Source organism: Podarcis vaucheri (genome assembly GCF_965113315.1).
Source record: "Podarcis vaucheri genome assembly, chromosome: 7".
Taxonomy (NCBI): domain Eukaryota; kingdom Metazoa; phylum Chordata; class Lepidosauria; order Squamata; family Lacertidae; genus Podarcis; species Podarcis vaucheri.
The window spans coordinates 6,738,678-6,762,018 of NC_138765.1; the positions used below are offsets into that span (position 1 = coordinate 6,738,678).

Sequence of the window (23,341 nt, forward strand, 5' to 3'; positions counted from 1 at the left end):
CAAGAAATTACATGGAAGAGAAATGGGGGCAACCAATATTAAGGCTAGTTAGTAAGCTAGCCAAATTTGAGGACCCTTGACTCCAGTAAGCCATCTGTGTTATGCAAGAAGAATTATTTCAGACAAACACATAACTATGCAACCTTGTAAATACTGTGGGAGCTGCGTGCATGCATACTTGTGTCTGTACATGCGGCATTTGCAAACCCTTTGATCCTTCTTACATTCTGCAACTCAGATTCATTTCTATAAGGCTTATCCCTGCTAAGTGGTTTTTCAGACTGAGCATGCATTCTCTCTATGAGTAAAAATCTCAGTTCTGTCTGTCCAACACTTATACAAATACAGGTACTGGGGGGAAATAGAACAAGTTGAAGGCACGGAGGAAGACTATTTCTTTACAGCTGTAGAGAAGCAGCACAGGCTTTTTTCAAGCTCTCATCTTCAATGATCATACGAAACCCAAACACAAATGTAAAACTGGGGGAAGGCAATAAAGCTTCACAGATGGCAACCCATTTATTACAACAGCAAAACTGCAGAAAATATCTATAAAGAGGCCAAAGAACCAGCTATGATGTGGTGATATCTTCCTGGAGTATTGCCTTCTCATTTACAGAAGTACAGTCCACCAATATATATATATATATTCAGACCACCACCCAGTTTACACTTTCATCCACCTACCAAGGGTTTTATTCTTACAGCTCTTCTGCAGGGGCTGCTGAACAATGAATGGTGCCTGAGGCAAAAAAGGCTTCCCCATTATGAAAACCAGCATCTGGTATTGTGTGCCAACACATGGTGTGTGTCGCTCTTGTTGCCCCTCCTCCGCCCTCCCCGGCTTGGCTGGGATTCATGTCCTGACCAATGGCACTAGGCTTGAATCACCGCAGACCTCTAAAGCAGCAAGACTGCCTGCAGAGCTGCAGCAGGGGGGTGAGGGAGGGCCTGAAATGCCACTATAAACACAAAGGATTGTTGCAGAGGGGGGTCTTTGGCTACAGAAGGGATGGATACAACAGGCTATTGATGGCCATTCCGAGAAAGAGAAATGCATTGAGACTGGACAGCATCACCGGAGTGCCCAGCTGTTTATAGAAGGAAATTCGGTGCATGTTCAAGTGTAAAATTTAGACAGATTGCCTCGAATCAAGCAAAGAAGAGACATAAAACTTGAGAGGTGATTGTTTTTACTTCGCCAGTTTCTTGCTGCTAGAATATTCAGGTTTTCAATTTACACTCTCATCAGGGGCAGAATGAAATGGAGGCTAGATCGTAGGTATAAACAGAAGGCAAACATCTTATTCCTTTCAGAAACTGGACCCATCACAAAATGTTTAGTGCATCGAGAATCCGTGCGCAAGAGTGGCATGGATTTTTAACGTATAGGAATAGCTTTTAAAGTTGTCAACACAGATTTCAATTATGGGCCAGATTCAATAATGCAAAGGGGTGGCTCCTTATAATGATGTTTTTCCATCTCTTATTCTAACAGACCAACACAGAACACAGTAGCAACTGCCCCTATTGAATCAGGTATGCATAAGGTCAGGTTTTATTTTAAAAAAATATTTACTGTCTATACTTTTCAACGAAATAAACAAGGCAGTATCCAACCAATATTATAAAATGTCCTGATATACCCTGAATAGGTAGAATGCTAAGCGGTTGGTGAGAGCACGCTTCTTCTACTTGGGATAAGGTTTATTTGTCTGTTTGTTTCTCATTGTTCAAATTTCTAGCCCCTAACTGCATGGAATGTAGGATTGGTGAGAGCACTTAATCCTATAGCTTGGGAAGGTTTCTTCTAGTTTTCCTGTTAGGGTATTGCCATTTCATAGTATTATGTGACTGATTGACATCATTTCATTGTACTTTACTGTATATTTTGATGTATTAATGTGCTGTTCACCGCTTTGGGGGCCTTGGGGCAGAAAACAGATATAGAAACCACCATCACAGTAATAAATAATCCAACAGCAGCAGCACCTCACCCCAAGCTACACAGCACCAAATAATGAAGAAATCAGGACTAGTAAGCCATACCACAAAACAGACTTTCAAAGAAGCGTCTTAGCCCATCATCTGACCATGCCCAATAGAATGGGTCGCCGAATCTTTCAGGGCAGTTTGTTCTGTTATCGGAATACTTCTTAATTAAAAGACACAGTTCTGGGCCTCTGCACCTCACTGGTGGAGGGAACATGCAATAAGGTCTCTCCTGATGATAGCAGTGTTACTCTGGCAAGATCTCATACCAAGTACAGTGGTACCTCGGGTTACATGCGCTTCAGGTTACATACGCTTCAGGATACAGTCTCCGCTAACCCAGAAATAGTGCTTCAGGTTAAGAACTTTGCATCAGGATGAGAACAGAAATCGTGCTCCAGCGCCGTGGCGGCAGCAGGAGGCCCCATTAGCTATAATGGTGCTTCAGGTTAAGAACAATTTCAGGTTAAGAACGGACCTCCAGAACGAATTAAGTACTTAACCTGAGGTACCACTGTAGTCAATACCTGTTACTATTATAGTGTCTTCTTTGCCAGCAGATGAGTGAACCACCATGTATCCTGGACTTGTCCTTTTTATTTTCAACCCTACTAGCATTTGATAATGTTAGTATTAATAGTTCTGGATCCAAACCCATGTGTATCAGCTAACATTGGTTAGGCTTTGTGATTTTGCTGCAACATCACAGCACCAGTCAATATTATGACACCTATTATAAACCTGTCACTCACTACAAATAACTTAAAAGAAAAATAAATAAAAGGCGGTGGCCAACAGATTGTGGTTGAATCCTGACAAGACAGATGTACTGTTCTTGGGGGACAGGGGGTAGGCTGGTGTGGGGGACTTCCGGGTCCTGAATGGGGTAACTGTGCCCCTGAAGGACCAGATGCACAGCCTGGGAGTCATTTTGGACTCACAGCTGTCCATGGAGGTGCAGGTCAATTCTGTGTCCAGGGCAGCTGTCCACCAGCTACATCTGGTACGCAGGATGAGACCCTACCTGCCCACAGACTGTCTCGCCAGAGTGGTGCGTGCTCTAGTTACAGGGAACCAGGCAGAGGGCCTTCTCAGTGGTGGTGCCCGCCCTGTGGAAAGCCCCCATCAGATGTCAAGGAAATAAACAACTATCTGACTTTTAGAAGACATCTGAAGGCAGCCCTGTTTGGGGAAGTTTTTAATGTTTGATTCTATTTTTAACACTCTGTTGGGAGCCGTGCAGAGTGGCTGGGGAAACCAGCCAGATGAGCAGGGTATAAATAATAAATTGTTGCTGTTGTTGTTGGTTTCATGGGAATGATTTTTGGACTAGGGAAAGGTTAAGGTTTTCTTCATTTTTGTTTATTTGTTAATTAATTAGTGGGTCTGAGAATGCTTTTTTATTTGAGCATGTGTTTTTAATGGGTGTTATATGAAATGTTAATGTGTGATTCCCTCCACTCTCCCCACCATGTAATATGCATTGTATATCTTTTTCTTTGTGTAAGTTGCTTGAAGACCTTTGTGAGACAAACAACTAAAAAGTCTAATAAAAAAGGAACATATTTTTATTGTTTTGTAAACTTCTTCGAGGTTTTCTTACAATCAAGCAGTATACAAATTTTGTGTGTGCGGGGGGGGGGGGAATAAATCAGCATAGCATAGCATCAGCAGCACAGCAGACTTCAGCAGGGTTTCCCAAGGTGGTTCAAATTTATCCCTTGAGGTTGATTGGACTGTGCTGGGAGGTGGGGAATAAAAATCATGGGGTTGAAAAGGGTCTCGAATGGAAAAGAAGTTTACAAGGTATTGTGCAAAAAAAGAAAAAAGAAGAAAAAAGGAACTATGAGCCTCAGAAATAACGGGCATTGGCCTGTGCAGACTGTATCTCCCTTGCCAATTAGGAAGCTCTTATTTAGTAAGATAAGGGACACGGGTGGCGCTGTGGGTTAAACCACAGAGCCTAGGGCTTGCCGATCAGAAGGTCAACGGTTCGAACCCCTGTGACGGGGTGAGCTCTCGTTGCTCGGTCCCGGCTCCTGCCAACCTAGCAGTTCGAAAGCACGTCAAAGTGCAAGTAGATAAATAGGTACCACTCCGGTGGGAAGGTAAACAGTGTTTCCGTGCGCTGTTCTGGTTCGCCGGAAGCGGCTTAGTCCCTCGGCCAATAAAGCGAGATGAGTGCCGCAACCCCAGAGTCGGCCGCGACTGGACCTAATAGTCAGGGGTCTCTTGACCTTTTATTTAGTAAGATGGTTCTACAATACAACAGTATTCCCAGACCATGCTGCCTTATTGTTTTGCTCCCTTTTTATGTTTTATGACTCCTAGTAAAGGTGACTAATGATCAATGAATGTTGATTATATACTGATATTTCTTAACTTTTTTCTTAACTTGGGTTGGGGTTGATGGCAACCTTATAAGCTATTCAAAGGGTCAGTGAATTCAGAAGTTTGGGAAATGCTGGATTAGAGCATAGGCTGCTATGGGTGCCATACAGGCAACAGGGCTTCGTGCCAAACCCGTGGAGGAGCAGGGGGAGCTCTGAGCTCAGATGCCAGATCTGGGAAAAATATGTCCTACCAGGATAGGAGGACGAGGTACAAGCACTCTTGGGTTATACTCTTGATTCTTCTGTTAAGCTTTTGTGTCCTTGGAGAAGCCACTTCACCTCTCCATGACTCTGTTTACCAATCAGAATATCCTTGACAGCCTCCCAGGAGAGCTGCGAAGCTTGACTAATTAATGACTGAAAGGGAACCTAGAAGCCTCTTGGGAGTAAATCTAGTATGTAGAAATCAGGTATTCTTAGCATGATAGTTTCCATTTTAAAATTCTACAAGACAAGAAAAACATAATAACCTTAGATTTAAAAAATTGCAGCCATTTGACATCTATTCCAAATTCTGAAAGCATTTCTGAAAGCTTCCAGCAGCAGAAGCAGATCGGCTCTGTGCTCTTTTATAGTTTAGAGCAAAAACCTGCATAAGAAGGAACAACTACCTGACTTCTGTAGGTGAGGAGCAAGATTATAACTAGCACTTGAGGAATATGTTGCTTAACTAAGGCTGGGAACCAGCAAGGAATTAGGTATACATGAAAGCAATGAATTAAGTGAGATGAAGTGTGCCTTGTATTTGCTATGTCATGGAAATCAAAGGGATAGTTAAGTCCTGGGCAAGAGTAAATACTATTGTGGGATGTAGTTCCCTTGGTAACTTTACCATTTAACCGACAGTCAAGTTATATCATGGATGTGCCAACTTTTAGGAGAAAGGGACGTGAGTGGTGCTGTGGTCTAAACCACTGAGCCTCATGGGCTACCGATCAAAAGGTTGGCAGTTTGAATCCGCCTGGTGGGGGTGAGCTCCTGTCCCAGCTTCTGCCAACCTTGCAGTTCAAAAGCATGTGAGCACAAGTGGATGAATAGGTACTGATACGACGGGAAGGTAAATGGCGTTTCCGTGCACTCTGGTTTCTGTCACGGTGTCCCATTGCACCAGAAGCAGGTATGTCATGCTGGTCACATGACCTGGAAAGCTGTTTGTGGACAAACGCCAGGTCCCTCAGCCTGAAGCAAGATGAGGGCTGCACCCCATAGTTGCCTTTGACTGGACTTAACCGTCCAGGGGTCCTTTACCTTTCCTTACCACCGACAATTAATTACAAGATTCCTGATTATAGTTTCATTCTTTTAGAAGTCAAATGAGTGAAGAGAGAGACAGCCTAAGAAACAACTGACTCATGCTACGGTACTTCCTGTTTCATGTCAGCAGTTTTTTCAGAAAGGACCAGCTTCCAAGTACTTTACATCAACAATATTGTACGAGCCAACTGTTGTTTGCATGTTTCCGAGTTCTCTTTGCAGAGTGCAAAAGCTCTCAATAGAGCAAGAACAGTATAAACATATAACTTCATATGATCACCTTCATAGCTACTAATTACTTGGCTGTTTAACCATCTCTTGACTTAATATTCTTAATATTTGAGGCTTATAAACACTAATGAATCCACCATCAAGCCTGATCTGCTTTTTATATACCACCACCAAGCCATGTCTGGTGTGCTTCTCACCCTTTCACAATTTTTCCTTCCTGTTTGAAGATTTACTGTATTCTCTGATAGCCAGAAAAAGATGTCTGAGCTAAACATTTTACTTTAAAAGAAACACTACATTTTTTAAAAGTTGGGTGAATAAAATATGTTGCCTGAAATCTGCTCACAGGCAACTTGAATCCTATTAAGTTAGCTATTATTCTTTATGTATTCTACATATGCTTTCCTTTTGTTATTTTGGTGTAAATAGGCAAAGATTATCTTGTGCACAAGTTCTATTTCCTCTCAGAAATTATGCCATAATTTCTATACTTAGTCTAATCTTACAAAACAAGCTGTTTCTTCCACTCCCTGTGACATCCACCAACCAATTTCTGACTCTTTTACTAATTTACATAGTGTAATTTGCATAGGGCAATTAAGCTAATTTACATAGGACAATTTTACTAGCAAAATTTACTTAGAGAGTGATTTAATATGGCATATTTTGCTTGCATTTAGTAAACAAAACTAAAAATGTTGACACTGCCAAGTTTGACTAAAATTGTATTTGCAGTTGGCATTCATTCATTCATTCATTGTTGTTGTTATTATTGTTATTTATTCCATTTATATACCACCATTTATCAAAAGGTCCTAGGGCGGTGTACAACATTAAGAACACATATTATGGAGCATAATAATAAACTATAATAAAAACATAGTAACAGATAGTATAATAAGATAATAATCGTAGTAACAGTCCCTCCGATCAGCTTTAACATAAACTATTTAATGGCCAAAGGCCTGAGTAAAGAAGAATGTTTTGCCTAGCATCTAAAGACATGTAATGATGGTGCTAGGCAAGTCTCTCTGACGAGAGCATTCCACTGACAGGGTGCCACCACCAAAAAGGCCTCTTGTTGTGTTGCCACCCTCCAAATCCCTCGGGCAGGGGGGACATAAAGAAGGGCCTTGGATGACAAGCGCAGAGTCTGGGTCGGTTCATAAATTTATGAGACAGAATATTTTCTTCCCTAGATGACTTACACTAATAAGCTTTCCCTTCTTCAGACATAACAAGTAACTGACATTAGTTGAAAACAGGAGTAAAAGCTTCTGATTTTCTCCTATGGACTTAGAGAAATATTTGCAGGAGCCGGAGGCTTATGCATGTAATGCTAAACTAAGGCTGAAATGTGCAAATGCAACTAGTACCAATGTCAGAGCTCCTGCCAACCTAGCAGTTCGAAAGCACGTCAAGTGCAAGTAGATAAATAGGTACCACTTCTGCGGGAAGGTAAATGGTGTTTCCGTGTGCTGCTCTGGTTCGTCATGCTGGCCACATGACCTGGAAGCTGTATGCCGGCTCCCTCAGCCAGTATAATAATAATAATAATAATAATAATAATAATAATAATAATAATAATAATAATAATAATAATTTATTTATACCCCGCTCATCTGGCTGGGTTTCCCCAGTCACTCTTGGCGGCTTCAAACAGAATATTAAAATACAATAACCTATTAAGCATTAAAAGCATCCCTAAACAGGGCTGCCTTCAGATCTCTTCTAAAAGTCTGGTAGTTGTTTTTCTCTTTGACATCCGGTGGGAGGGTGTTCCACAGGGCAGGTGCCACTATCGAGAAGGCCCTCTGCCTGGCTCCCTGTAACTTGGCTTCTCGCAGCGAGGGAACAGTCAGAAGGCCCTCAGCACTGGACCTCAGTGTCTGGGCAGTGTCCAGGCAGTAATGCAAGATGAGCGCTGCAACCCCAGAGTCGTCCACGACTGGACCTAATGGTCAGGGGTCCCCTTACCTTTACCTTACCAATGTCAGAGAGGCAAGAGTTCTCCCAGGTTCTATCTATTCTTACAGGTGCAAATGATCCCTCCTCAGAGGCTAAGACTCATCTAAACCCTGAATCAGGGACCTGGCTGCCGGTTTTCTGTTTTCAGCATTTTGCATAGCACACAGCTATGCTCACCAAGTAAGTTCACCTTTGCCTAGACATACCAGTACAAGGCTCTCCCCTCTGAAGAAAATAGTGAAGTGGCTTTTAAATAGGGCAGCAATCAGAAAATGACCAAAGCTTACACACACCTCAAGGCAAATACCGGTATATTTACAGTGGTGCCTCCAGTTACGAACTTGATTCGTTCCGGAGGTCCATTCTTAACTCGAAACTGTTCTTAACATGAAGCGCGCTTCCGCTAATGGGGCCTCCCGCTGCCGCCCCGCAACTTCCGCTCGCATCCTGGGGCAAAGATAGCTACCGGGAGCAACTACTTCCTAGTTAGCGGAGCTCGTTACCCGAAGCGTTTGTAAGGAGGACGGTACGTAACCCGAGGTTCCACTGTATAGAAGAGCATACAAGTTAAATCAGCTCAGCTGTACTGAGCTGAGCAGGCAAGAGGCATATTTTTCTCCCTCTGTTCTGTTGCATTCTGATAAGGTGCTTATGCAATGCTTAAATCTCATTTTAATTGTGACAAACCACTTTCTGTTAATGGATTAAAGAACTGAAGGAAGGATTTGTATTATTTATATAGTTAATTATTTTCATTTTTCTCCACTTCGCCCACATCTAGAACACATGTTTTACTGACTCTAGTCTGGTTGCAGTTCATCCGCATACACCCCCACCCCCACCACCACTTTGAGGTTTCATACATCTGATCCTGTCTTGCTGTCACAAGCAAATATTTCTGATATCTCCCCTGGAGGATTTATTGCATTACTCACACAGAGCAAAAGTACAACTGTGCTTACTCATGCTTTGTAAATATTCTTGAATATAAGCATTTGGGAGAGCTGGGAGACACTTCCACAAAGCACTTCTACAAGCACGCAAGGCATGCAGAGGGGAAAATGAAATCCATCAAAACACTTTTCAATTAAAGGGTTATTAAACAGAAGGGGGGAGAAGAGAAGGGGAGTTGCATCCATTTTATTTCTCAATGTTCAGGTTAACTATTTTTTATTTTAAAATATTCTGATGGCTAAGAAACCATAATGAGGCACCACAATCCTGGGACTACTTGTGAGTAAGTGGTTTCAGGAGAGCAGCCAAACTCTTGAAGAGGAAAAAAAGATCAGAGCCAAGAATGGGGCTCTTATTTTCCAAATGATGGTTTGCTAAATTTGGAAGGAATTAGATTTTTTTTTTAAAAAAAGACAAAAATATGTTTATTGTAGTGTAGCCCAGATTCTAAGAAAGAAAAATGTTCCTATGCCCTTACTTTCTTTCTGCATCAAATGTTATTTCTCATTTTTATTTATCAGAACAGAGGAGAACATATTTTTGGCAACAGGAATGTTTAAATGTTTCGGTAACAGCTGTGCAAATGCATACTGAATTGACTGTAATAATATTAGGAGCCGAGCTACAGTTTCTTTTGCAGCTTCTCATTCTGTTCAAAGCAGGGAGAAGCTTACTGCCAACAGTAGTTCCAACTCGATTTATTATGCGATAACACTTGATGTTAAGTCTATTTTTAGAACTCATATGTGCGTGCGCCACACACTTGTGAAACCAGGAAGAGGCAACAAAGCAAGGAAAAAAGGAAAAAAAACCTTCCAGTGACACATCTGCAGTGGAGGTGATACTGAAGCCTCCATCTGCAACACAGTGACAAAACAAACAAACAAGTCCTCCCAGATGTTTGAAACTCTCTTGCTTACTACACTTTCACTGCTAAACAATAGCAATAGCTAAACCGTGGCGCAGAGAATGGTCTGAGGGACATGATGCAGCTTTACTGTAAGCTCCCTGGAAGAGAGACGACATCATCATCATCATCGTCATCATCATCATTATTATTAGCATGTATGCCATGCCTTTCTAACACATTTTGAAGATTCTGAACTTAGAGTAAGTAAAAGTGATAAGTGAAGCAGCATTATCAACAATGGGACGTGGGTGGTGCTGTGGTCTAAAACCACAGAGCCTAGGGCTTGCGAACAGAAGGTCGGCAGTTCAAATCCCCGCGACGGGGTGAGCTCCCGTTGCTCGGTCCCTGCTCCTGCCAACCTAGCAGTTTGAAAGCACATCAAAGCATAAGTAGATAAATAGGTACCGCTCCAGCGGGAAGGTAAACAGCATATCTGTGCGCTGCTCTGGTTTGCCAGAAGCGGCTTAGTCATGCTGGCCACATGACCTGGAAGCTGTCTGCAGACAAATGCCAGCTCCCTCAGCCTATAGACTGAGATGAATGCGCAACTCCAGAGTCGTCTGCAACTGGACCCAACGGTCAAGGGTACCTTTACCTTTACCTATTATCAACAACATGCAAAGTCAGGAGAAGCCCCAAGGCTCTGGCCAGGGCCATAGGAGCCAATTATAAGGGGCCGAGGCCCCTTTGGCTCCCCTAATAAAATATTTGAGGGGACTGACCCTCCCCCAGTTTATGGGCATTACCATTCAAATGGTGCGCAAGCACCACGTCTTGTGATCAATTATGCGGGGCAGGGCTTACCTGCCCCCCCCCCAATATCTTATTCAAGTTGGCACCTCTGGCTAGGGCCATCTCTCAGGTGCTTAATTTACATCATACTTTCTCATAGCAGCCTAGAGGAACAGAGGAAACCGGTTTGTATGAAGCCAAATGATTTGTCCAGGTAGCCAAGTATTGCCTGCCCCTGACTAACAGTGAATCTCCTGTTTCCCTGGCAAATGTCTTCCCCATCATCTGCTACCTGATCCTTTCAAGTGGAGATACCAAGGACTAAACATAGGGCTTTCTGCATGAAAAACATGTGCTACTACTGAGCTATGGTCCTTCGCAAAAGAGAGCAAGCAGAATGTATAACCTGCACCTGTGGGGCCTAGTGGCTGCCATGCCCCGTTAAAGTGTGTTGGCAAATTTCACTTCAGAATTAACTTTTCCATACATCTTGGGAAAGCATGCAAGTCACTTTTTGTTCTTCCTTATTTTGAATAATAGAGGAAGTTAATCCTTTGAGTATTCCATATCAACATAATTAGAGGTTGCAATTAAAGTACATCGTCTTACGGGGGCGGGGGAATTCTGTGCTAACATACAGTCTATTGGATACTTAGGCATGTAAGAATACTTCTCAGGCATGGCTTTTCATGCAGATAGTAAGCCCAAGAGGGTCATCTCTTGAAAGCTAACAGCTTGTTAGGTAGGTAAATGTCACCTAGGATTGCCAACAGGAGGCAGTGTAATTAGCATAGAACTGTGAGGCAACTTTGGAAGCCAGGAGGAAAACGTATTTTGTGACTGAGGCTGAAATCTACAGAATTTGCAGTCTGGCATACTTGAGAAGGCTTAGCCCCACTGGCTCCAAATGGGGAAAAGCTGGCTTATGTTTATGGCTCCTGGATAGCAGAAAATCAGATCAAGAGCAGTGTGTGTAACAGGAATGCAGAACTTCCTGCAGGTATTAACCCTTCAGTATCCTTACTAGGAGCTTACTATGTCAACCCAAAGGATGCATTACTTTATCCAACTTGCAAACTTTTGGTGTGGTGAAGACACTTTGTGCCTCCAATCTGGCCCTATAGCTTTGCTATTCCTGGCGGCACTGTTGCCCCTCCCCTCAACACACTTCTCAGAAGAATATATGTGAGCCAGCCTTACCTACACCCAAACTGAGACATTCAATTCACCGCTCTTTTCTACGGCCCTCTCTGCACTTCCCTCCAAGACCTTGTATGAGTTTCAACAAGTACCCAGAAGAATTATACAGCTAGATCCACCCCCTAAATACTGTATGTTTTTGAATCCTATTTCTGAAAACACCAGTCTCACGTATAACATGATAGGCAATATCTGAAATGGAGGACAGTTTCAAAACCAGCTTGTGATGTGGCATGTGGATTTGCAGTTGAAAGGTGGGAAGGGCAGGGGAAAGACAAAAATCCCACTGCGTGGGCATCAGGGCTGTCTTAAGCATATGCGGTGCCAGGGTGCAAAGATCCGCCCGACGCCCCCCCCCCAAGGTTGCCCAGTTCCAGGCACGCAGGAGGGCGGAGCCGGCTGGCCGCCTCAGCATCTCACTGGCTCTGTTGCCCCCAAACTTGCGGCGCAGAGCTGTCCTCAGCAGAAGAGTCCACCGCAACGCTCCAACTGACGGGTGGGCTCTTCCCCAGACTCAACTCTCAGGCCCCAGACTCTCGGCCTGGCATCCCTGAGAGCCTGGCGCCCGGATGCCCCCACACCCCTAGCACCTATGGGTAAGACGGCCCTGGCAGGCGTATACCCACACCTAACCTACACCCCTTCTGTTGTGCCGAAAGCAGTTCTTTGGAACTTGGTCAATGTGGGCTGTAGCCAATGCAGTAATAAGTTAAAGTCACTTAGCAGTATACTTGTTCTGCTGGTAAAATGTTTTGTACAAGCAAACACTGTTACGCAAGAGAATGCATAAGCAGGTTGCTGGCAATTCTGTTCTGCGATAGACTACACAACCTGTTGCATGAGTTCCCACTATTGCTACTGTCATACCGGATTCTTCTGTTATACATTAAAACTCACCTGTCAGCTAGCACAAGAGATACAACCCTGCGTCCTGAATGTTGCTGCTGCTCTCCCATTCAAACTTCACTGAAAACCTCAATGTCATGTTTCCACATGAATCTCTTGGTTGTAGCCTGACCTTTCTTTCCTCCACAGAGCAACCAAACTACTGCCTTCCTTTTCTTTTTAAACAGAATCACCTAGGAGTCCAATGCTGTGGAATACTACCCCTCTAATGGTTATCCAGGGGTAAAGCTGATCTTGGTCTTATACACGAGCACATAATGGGCATTTGTACACATCACAAAGTTGCCCTTTCTGAATCTGTCTAACATGGAAACAGAAGCAGCTGGTTATCCTTCAAGGAAAATCAACAGACACTGGGGAAGGTGACAACAGGAAAGGAGAAAATAAAAGAAGCGCTCTGCTGGATCAGACCAAAAAGTATGCCTGGTCTGGCAGCCTGTTTCCCCAGAGAGGCTACCTGTACCTTCTGGAAAACCTACAAGCAAGAAAAGGTGACTGTTCTGTTGCGCCTTTTAGAAGTGGTAAGCCAGGAGGTGCCACAACATAGCCATTAACAGACTATGAGTTTGCCTAATCCCCCTTTAAAGCCATCTTATTGGCACCATCCTATTGGTTGACACCAAATTCTGTACACGGTTGAGAGTTGTGGTTTTACCACTTCAGTTGTGGATCCTATGGTGGTGGCAGCCATCCTCCAAATGCTCACGCACAATCACTTTGACCAGCCAATACTTGCAAGTGTGAGGCTTTGTGTGAGACCGAGACAGAGGTGACAGAAGCAACCCAAAGTCTTCATGGATTATGTCTGAAGTAGTACAACTATTGGCCCAAGGTACATCACAGAGCACAGCATAGGGTTAAAAGATCTCAAATGATCTCCTCAAATGGATGATAATATTATAAATAATGCGGGGCTAGACAGACCTTTCTCTGAGCTATTTCTTGTTTTCCTAAGCTAGGAACAATGGACATATATTAGTTATGCCTCAGAGATTCAGTGTATGTACACGTTGTAATTTTTAAAACACACTGGTCTACCACAGGAATTTCTCTCTCTCTCTTGCTTTTTTTTTTTAAGTACACCATGTAAGCTTCAAAGCCCAAATCTTTTCTAGACCCTCAAGCTACCCAACCTTTCAAGGCCTAAGTGACAAAGCCAAAAGACTAGTCAAGAAAAAGTTGGGGAGGACTTGCTCCCCTCTTTACCAGGTGCAGCTATAAAAAGTAGTTTCCCTTAAGCATCGTTTAGCTCCCACCCCACAGGGACAGTAAGGTAAGGTAAAGGACCCTGGATGGTCAAGTCCAGTCAAAGGTGACTATGGGGTGTGGTGCTCATCTAGCTTCAGGCCAAGGGAGCCGGCGTTTGTCCACAGGCAGCTTTTCTGGGTCATGTGACTAGCATGACTAAACTGCTTCTGGCACAACGGAACACAGTGACGGAAGTCAGAGCGCATGGAAACGCTGTTTACCTTTCTGCAGCAGCGGTACCTATTTATCTACTTGCACTGGTGTGCTTTCAAACTGTCAAGTTGGCAGGAGCTGGGACAGAGCAATGGGAGCTCACCCCATCGCGGGGATTCAAACTGCCGACCTTCCAATCCGCAAGCCCAAGAGGCTCGGTGGTTTAGACCACAGCACTACCCACGTCTCTGCAAGGGCAGTAGACAGCAACAAAAGTGCTGCTGCTGGTGTTGCTGTATTGATGGTCAGCGTCATTTTTTTTGCTTTTTTCTTTTTCTAATGTGCCTTGACTTTCTCTGCAAAATGGAAAATAATAAAGCAAACAAATGTAACTCAACATGGGGAACCTATCAGCTCCAGCAATCTGTTCCAGCCAGTGGGGCCAGTGGTTGAGGATGATGGGAGTTGATCCAATAATATCTGGAGGGCTAAAGGTTTCCCAGCCCTGATCTAACGTTTACTTGATTGGTAAAAAGGTAAAGGCAAAGGACCCCTGACAGTTAAGTCCAGTCGCAGATGCGCTCATCTGGCTTTACAGGATGAGGAAGCCAGCGTTTCTCCGCAGACAGTTTTTCTGGGTCATGTGGCCAGCATGACTAAGCCGCTTCTGGCGCAATGGAACACCGAAACCAGAGCAGTGCACAGGAGCGCTGTTTACCTTCCCGCCGGAGTGGTATCTATTTATCTACTTGCACTTGCGTGTTTTCAAACTGCTAGGATGGCAGGAGCTGGGACCGAGCAACGGGAGCTCACCCCGTCATGGGGATTCGAACCACCGACCTTCTGATCGGCAAGCCCAAGAGGCTCCAGTCGTTTATTTTAGATGCAATTTTTCTATTACTATGTTAGTAAGGTAGCATTATGCAATTAACAGAACAGAATGCTTCTGATTTGGGTTACGAACTTGCTATTGCTGCTTTTACTAGCAGCTTGGCATGTAGAAATTCAGCCAGCAATGCTTTTCCCACTTGAAACCTCTCTGTTTACCTGCCACATTTTTCGTGTTAGGCTGCTCCTAAAGAAGCCTTGCATTGAAGCACTAGCCTGGAAGTCACTGGTGACCAGGAACTACATGCAGGGGAGCACATGAAATTCCACAGAGGTAACTGGGGAGAGATGAAGGAAGGACATCCCTCCTCTCCATCCCTCCTCTGCCAACCCCCAGGAAGCTAGTAAAAATAAAATAAAATTGCACAGTAGTAATTTATATTTGAAAGGGACGCGGGTGGCGCTGTGGGTAAAAAGCCTCAGTGCCTAGGACTTGCCGATCGCATAGTCGGCGGTTCGAATCCCCGCGGTGGGGTACGCTCCCGTCGTTCCGTCCCAGCGCCTGCCAACCTAGCAGTTCGAAAGCACCCCCGGGTGCAAGTAGATAAATAGGGACCACTTACCAGCGGGAAGGTAAACGGCGTTCCGTGTGCTGCGCTGGCTCGCCAGATGCAGCTTGTCACGCTGCCACGTGACCCGGAAGTGTCTGCGGACAGCGCTGGCTCCCGGCCTATAGAGTGAGATGAGCGCACAACCCTAGAGTCTGGCAAGACTGGCCTGTACGGGCAGGGGTACCTTTACCTTTACCTTTAATTTATATTTACATGTGTTAAAAGACAAAGGAGCAGGACTAAGGCTGGAGTAGTAGCACTAGTGTGATGAAGATGGGGTAGGAATTAGAAGGAATGGATATATAGCAAGTTACACAACTGAAGACCTCAGGCTATGTGAGAAACTCACATTTGCAGCATGGCAGCAAAAATATGAAAACAAAAGTTGCATCTCAGTTGCCAGACTAAATTACTGTGTAATTTGAGAGCTACTGCACCATCTGATTTATAAAAGAGATCCCCCGCCTCACTCCTCCCCCAAAAGGCTTGCTATTTACATCATGGTGTAAATGTGAAAGCAGAATTGCTTTTATGTTTGGAAATTACTGTCTCTCTCTGTTTCTGATGTAATGAAGAAACCAATCTTAGTTGATGAAGTATCCCAGTCTAAGTACTTAAAGAGAAATAAAAGTTTCTTAACTGGGTTATACAGCAGTTCATTTGCAGGGGTTATGAAAGGCTTGCCTAGAATATTTCATTTATGTTAAGTCGGTTCAAGGAACTGTGCTGTGCTGTGGTAAATATAACTTGTATTCTATGAAGCTGGTGGAAGTGATGCTGATTCCTCACTTTTCTCTTTCTGCAAGTGTTCACGTTTTTTCTTTCTTTCTTTTTTGCTGCTGTGCCATTGCTTTTCAGAAAGTAATAATAAAAAAACTCACCAGATACTGCATACATCTGTTATTTTATTAAGTCAAGCTAGGGAGCCCATTTAAAGCTCCACAATTTAAGCAATAGGAGCATATGCTATTTCCTTGATGACTAGATTCATGCACTACAAAACTAGCTGATCTCCAAACACAGGGTTTCTTGGAGCTAAGTAGGCAAAAGAAAGTTTTAAAAATATCAGCACACAGAGCGGTAGATGTGGGTGTCAATCTTAACAGGGGTTCCCTGAAAAGAATGAAACCTTAGCAATGTATTCCCCCACTCACTCCACCACCAGGTCAACTTGGCTTATATTTGTTGATTTGGAACAACACAACAATGAGTACAAAAGCAACTGCATTTGTCTGGAGATTTCATTAATAGTATTTATATCAGTGTTTCTACTCAGCACTCCACATGCTTCATGTACATGTCACAGGAAGGAGTATACAGATGAGGATTTCAAATGCTAACCAACAATTCCCTGTACGCATTGTACACGTTTAGCAATGGAAATGCCTGTTCTAATTATCATCTTATAGAGGTTGGATAGCCATCTGTCATGGATGTTTTAGCTGAGATTCCTGCATTGCAGAAGGTTGGACTAGATGACCCTTGGGGTCCCTTCTAACTCTATGATTATATGAAAAGAGAAAAGGAAATATTCCAAGAAAGGGGAGGAGATAAAAAGACAGTCAACAAACAGCGGAACACCACAAATATATATATATAGTATAAAGCCCATTTGTGATGACAAATTTTTCATAGTATCTGATTTCCTCGGCCCTTTTATAAAATTCAGTTGAAAAGTTGCATATTGTTATTGGTTTCTCAACTTAACACATTGCACAGTAATAAAGCAAGGAAACTCTAATGGCAACAAACCTGCTTGATTTGCCAATAAAAATCAGGATACTGACAACTATAAAACCCATCAATCTGAACTGTTTTAACCATGGACAATTCCCAAGGTATTCAAAAGCATGAACAAGTTTCATTTGCCCGGAACACAATGTCTAGTACGGCTCTCCTTTTTAAAAGATTATATATATGGGCCTCGCTCTGGCACCTTTATGATCCTTCAAGACTTTCCTACCATATTTAATGTGAAACATGACAGTCAACAAACCAACAACAACAAAGGATTTCACTTTATGATTCCCCCTAAAAGTTAATGCCTTGTGCAGTAGTATTTTTAAACGGCAGAACTAACAGCAGTGCTTGACGAAAGTTATTCTACTTTGTAAATTAAAGAGATGGACTGGAGAACTTAGTATTAGTTCATGCAAGACATTGTCTTCCAAAAATATTTTAGAGCAGATGAGACATGTAAGTACAAGGTGATAAATAAACCCTTTCCTCATTTGCAGATAGCCCCCTGAAGCCTATTGCCCTAGGAGACTTTCTGGAAACTCAAAAGAACAATGTTAAGCAATATGGTCTATTATTGCCCTGTTCACCATTCTTTAAACATCTGGATTCTTGCACTAGCCATTACAGGAGAAAACATATATATACAATTACAGAATTCCACTATAGGGTTGTGAATGGTTCTAAACCAAGTCAGAGGGAGCAAGCTGGAGAATCAATGTGGGTGGGACTCCAGAGATACTGGGAACATTTTATTAAAGCATGCTCAGGGTGGTTAACAACCTAAAATCTGGTAAGAACATATAAAATAAAATCACTTAAAACCTACAGTGCCTGAATGTTCTTATCCTCTTCTAAAGACTGGGACAAATAAAGATGTCTTTGAATAGCACCTGAAGATGGAAGGGATTGCCTAATCTCCCCAGGAAGGGAGTTCCAGAGGGACCACCTGGCCATCTGGAGTAGTAGCACTGCAAGAAGAGCTTTTACCTCTGATTGTAAACTGTGTTTTGGGAGACAAGGAGGAAGGTCCTCTTTCAGGCACTTGGGTCTCAAATCATTTTAGGGCTTTGTATACTAGTGGGTGGCGCTGTGGTCTAAACCACTGAGCCTAGGGCTTGCGGCGGTTCGAATCCCCGCAACGGGATGAGCTCCCGTTGCTCGGTCCCAGCTCCTGCCAACCCTGCAGTTCAAAAACACATCAAATTGCAAGTAGATAAATAGGTACTGCTCCGTCGGGAAGGTAAATGGCATTTCCATGTGCTGCTCTGGTTTCGCCAGAAGCGGCTTAGTCATGCTGGCCACATGACCCAGAAAACTGTCTGCGGACAAATGCCAGCTCCCTTGGCCAGTAAAGTGAGATGTGCACCACAGCCCCAGAGTCGTTTGTGACTGGACGTAACTGTCAGGGGTCCTTTACCTTTTTATACTAGTGCTAGTATACTAGTACCTTGAACTGGGCCTCGAAGCTCAATAGCAGCCCGAGCAATGCTCTCATCTTGGAGTGATATGTTCTCCTCTGGTCACTCTGCTCAAAAGCTAAGCTGCCACATTCTACCCCAGCCATACGGTTTTTAAGAGCAATTTGATGGAGAGCACATTATAATAATCTATAAAGGAGATTGTCAGGCAATGCATATGAGGAAATAAAATTGTGAATTCCAAACAATGAGCTTTGGAAACAAATGAAAATTCAACAATTTACCAATAACTCATTCCTGCAACAGCTGATGTTCAGACAAAAATATTACAGCCAATAACCAACTCAGACTGCACTCCTTAGCCTTCTTACAAAGATGGAAATGCAAGTTAAGCTCCACTAAAATAAGTGAGAACATGTAAACATACTTGCGAGCACACTTTATGTCTCAAAAATCATACAAAACTGACAGCAAAAGAAGAGGCCCCCTCACAGCCTCCAGTTAATTGTATCTGGGAAACTCCAGGTATCTTTGGTTTTGACAATCTGTCTCAACCCTATACAAATGGATTTTTTACTACACGATGCAATTATTTTTAAGTACTAGAAATAACAAGTGTGTCTCTTGGTATGTGTGGTTGCTCTTACAACCCTCTAAACCCTTGAATCTCTTCTAAGAAATAAAGTCTTGGGGCCATATGAGGCTTTCTGAAACATGTGTTAAAATACAGCTTTGCTCAGTGAATAAACAACCAAATTTATATAGTAATGTTAGTACCAGAAACAGCAACTTTACTAGTGGATACTTAAATACCATTCAAAACCGCACACACATACACACCATCAGATGACTCAGTATTATTACAAACTTGCTTCTAGACAGTTTAGCTTCCTAGCCAAACACCTGGATCCCATGTTAATTTGCCAAGGCAAGCCTTTCATGCAGGAACTTTGTAGCAACATGTCAGTCTGCTGTTTTAGACACCAGATCAATTTATCTACAACAGTTGACTGAGGACACCATTCTCTGTTCCTGCAAGGAGACCACACACCCTCGACTGCCCCAATTGAAGCGGGACATCCTGGAATTACAGAAGCCACCTTGGCTACTGACTGGAACCCAGGGTGTCCTGTTTTGGCTTCCACGAGAGCACTGCCCCAAAAGACACACATCCCAATTTTCCTCCACGGCATGTTGGAGGGTGTGAGATCAGGCCACACAAACAACAACAACTACAGAAGCTGTGTTGGAAGAGGAACGGCAACGAACAGAACAATTAAGGATTCACAAGTAAAGTTGATATTACAGAATATGGAGCTTGAATTCTAGTACCCTATGGCCCAAGGCTGGGATCTACCTGGTTTTGCATGAACTCAATCCCCCGAGCAATTTTGAGCCACAGAAGGGAACTGGGGCGTACAACATAAAACTGGCAAGCTGTATGAAGCCCCTGCATTGACCAGGCGTGCCGTAAATTTGAAGGCTCTGGTCTTCTGCCAATGCCTGGTCAACTGCATGCCTGCTGCCCTTTAGATTCCATATTAAGCTTACAGTTCAAGCCTTTTCTCTGCTTCAAAAAACTGAACCTTGGGCTAAAACACACACACATACAGAGAGAGAGAGAGAGAGAGAGAGAGAGAGAGAGAGAGCGCCAGGGGTCAGAGCCGGGTCCACTGTCCCTCAGACCTTGTCGGACTATATTTTGGAAAGAAAGAAAAAAAGAACGAGTTCCTGTGCCCCACAAATAACTCAGAGATGCATTTTAAATAAAAGGACACATTCTACTCATGTAAAAACACGCTGATACCCGAACTGTCCGCGGGCCAGATTGAGAAGGCGATTGGGCCGGATCCGGCCCCCGGGCCTTAGTTTGCCTACCCATGAGCTAAGCCCAAGAACTGAATGCTGAAGCAGCTCACTTGATGGGACAGAGCTGTAACAATGACCTCTTGGCAGCAGTGCTGTTGCAAATACCATGTACTGGCAGGGGCTAGGTCAGGGGTCAGGAGGTTTACTGACCATGGGCCACGTTGCCGATCCCTGGGCTAGGTAGTGACAAGGACAGGGCTGGGCTGACAAACGGATGGAGTCAATCCAGTGATCCACCCAGTGCAGCCACCCAGCCCCAACCTCGCCCCTCCCAGTATGCAGTAGCAATGCTGCAACTGGGAGGATATTGTAGCACCTCCATCCCACCAGGTGAGCTATTACAGCATTTTATCCCTGGGCTTGAGGTCCCTCATCTCCTTTGTAGCACACTCCTTCTCACAGAAGGGAATGACAGTAGCAATATGGGAGAAAGCAAGAGGGGCAAGCCACTCGACTGCAGCCTTCAAAGCACCTCTGTCCAGCCCTCATGACTGTTCTCTGGGCCCCACTGCTCCCCAGCCCTGCTCCATTCATTATTCAAACACTTCTGCCTGCATGGAATGTGTCCCTGAGCTGCAAAAACACCATTTGCTTGCCTGGATGGAGAGCTGTGTATATGTGTAGCAACTTCTGACTCTTGTGCAGCTGAAATGTAGCCTATAGTGCCAAGTTTTTGCCCCAGGCCATGCCTATTTTTAGCCCCTGGCCCAGTCCACCACTGGCATGTGGCCTAAGAAAGTGGGCTGAAAGAGGTTCTTTACCCTTGTGCTTTACTCCTTAAAAAGGTAAAGGGACCCCTGACCATTGGGTCCAGTTGTGACCGACTCTGAGGTTGCGGCGCTCATCTCACTTTATTGGCCGAGGGAGCAGGCATACAGCTTCCGGGTCGTGTGGCCAGCATGACTAAGGCGCTTCTGGCAAACCAGAGCAGCGCACAGAAATGCCGTTTACCTTCCCGCCGGAGGGTACTTATTTATCTACTTGCACTTTGACGTGCTTTCAAACTGCTAGGTTGGCAGGAGCAGGGACCGAACAACGGGAACTCACCCCGTCGCGGGGATTTGAACCGCTGACCTTCCGATCGGCAAGTCCTAGGCTCTGTGGTTTAACCCACAGTGCCACCCATGTCCCACTTTGCTCCTTAAGTGGAGGTAAAACCTGCCCTCTCATTGTAATGCCCAGTTTTCCTCAGTTCACAAACCATTACAATGATGGGCTTTTTGCTAATGAAAAGGGGTTATGATTTCAGGAATATGAACCATTATTTCTGTTCTTCTCGAACCTGAGCTTGTCTGAACCTTCCAGAATCATCTTCTAACTTGAAAGAAATGGCTTGTTTGAAATTAGCCCAGTGCCAGGCACGTTTTGCAACTGGCGCAGGCCCAATTGTAACCATGTGGATGTCTCTGGATGCCAGGTTGGCGACTGGGGGAAGCAAAATATCACTTAGAGAAGGATCTAAAACCCTGAAGCTTGAATTTGTTTTATTCTGGGTGTTTTAATGTGTTGCAAACCACTTTGAGATTTGTTCTTTAAAATATGAAGTGGTATAGAAATGAAAATAATAATAATAAGTCCACCAGGAAACAAAAACAAGCAAACAAAAACGGCGCCTAGACATTCCATTGTGGCGACTGTAACTCAGGTTTAAGGTGCCATTTGGCAATTAGATTATATATTTGAGTTTCTGGCACTGCTAGAGAGTGCTTGATTCTGTCTGTTGATATTAGCCATAATTCTATCACCAGACTCTTGAGACTGCAGTAAACAAAAGCATCTGGGGAAAATAATCCAAACCACAATGCTGAAAACTATTCTCTCTCTTTTTTGTTAGCCTCCAGAATTGATGGTCAAATTATCACCGTGACCCCTGGAAAACCTCTATAATAATCAGTGACTGCAGTAGCAACTTCTGCTAAGGTCTGATTTACAGAGAGCTGTGCTGAGACAAGGAGAAACGTTGGTTTATGTGAGAATATTGGGTAGAAATGCAGATCAACAGCAATACTTGTGGTTGGAGTGTGCGTCTGAGGGTATATGCAGGAGAGAAGAGAATTATTTAAAGATATTTTTAACTATTAAGATTTTTTTAGGAATGGTTTCTGTTTAGACATCTTGCTTTCTTTACCAGTTTTGGCAGTTCTAGTGAACATGGAAGCCCAGTGAGAGCAAAAGCAGGTCTGTGAAGTAGGAGATTACTGCAGAACGCTGGGGGAGGGAAGGCCAGAGTTCTTTACAAAGCTTAGCTTTCTACAAGGCACATGTATAAAGCCACAACAGGCACTTATCACACACATGCGCCTCTGAAAAGAAACAGCCCCCTTCTATCTGAAGAGTCTTCTACATACCACACAATACGCAGATTCTCTTAAGCAAAAAAAAAAATAAAGACTGTACGTATGTGAAGAACACCACCACCACCAAGAAAACATACTATAGTACAGATAACTGAAAATCACAGTTCCCTGCAAGAATGCATTTGTGAAGGCTGCAGGAGTTCTACTGGGAATCCAGGAAATCTCCGTTTCAATGCATGACCAGCAGAGATACTCTGTGTGTGTTGGGGTGGAAGGATAGCAATGGAGAGGATTTAGAAAAAGGGATTCCTGCAGAAATATGCCTGTGTAGCCATATTTACAAATAACATCCAAAATGCAGAAAAAGATGCTTAAAAACGAATAATTAGTACTGCAAAGAAAGACAGAAACATCCAAAAACAAACCTATGATGTTTTCTCTTTGTTAATGCAATTAAAAAATACCTTGCAATAATTCTGTATCCAGTGATTTCCTTCTAATACTATAATGAACACTGATATATTTTAAAATAAAGCACAACAAAATTGTAATAGGGAACCACCAAGTAGAGAGGGCAAGATGCTTTTGCAAATCTGTTGCCAGCATACCCAGAACACACATGTACAAGCCCTCATGA

The 23,341-nt window shown here is 43.6% G+C and overlaps 1 protein-coding gene and 1 long non-coding RNA gene across 9 annotated transcripts in view; one reads left to right on the forward strand and one right to left on the reverse strand.

The window, feature by feature from the left end:
• BICRA (BRD4 interacting chromatin remodeling complex associated protein) overlaps nt 1-23,341 on the reverse strand; it is a 96,236-nt gene that overhangs the window by 46,801 nt on the left and 26,094 nt on the right. For 2 of the 8 annotated variants that reach the window (XM_082230935.1, XM_082230932.1), the window contains exon 1: nt 12,532-12,663. The exons of the other annotated variants lie outside the window; for them this stretch is intronic. The gene's annotated coding sequence lies outside the window, so the exon portion shown is untranslated. Of the gene's footprint in view, nt 1-12,531; nt 12,664-23,341 lie in introns of those variants that run through there. 8 annotated transcript variants of the gene reach the window in all.
• LOC309537040 lies at nt 12,763-22,503 on the forward strand. The gene is made up of 2 exons (XR_014221782.1): nt 12,763-13,031; nt 22,242-22,503. It is a non-coding gene; the product is annotated as an uncharacterized lncRNA (long non-coding RNA).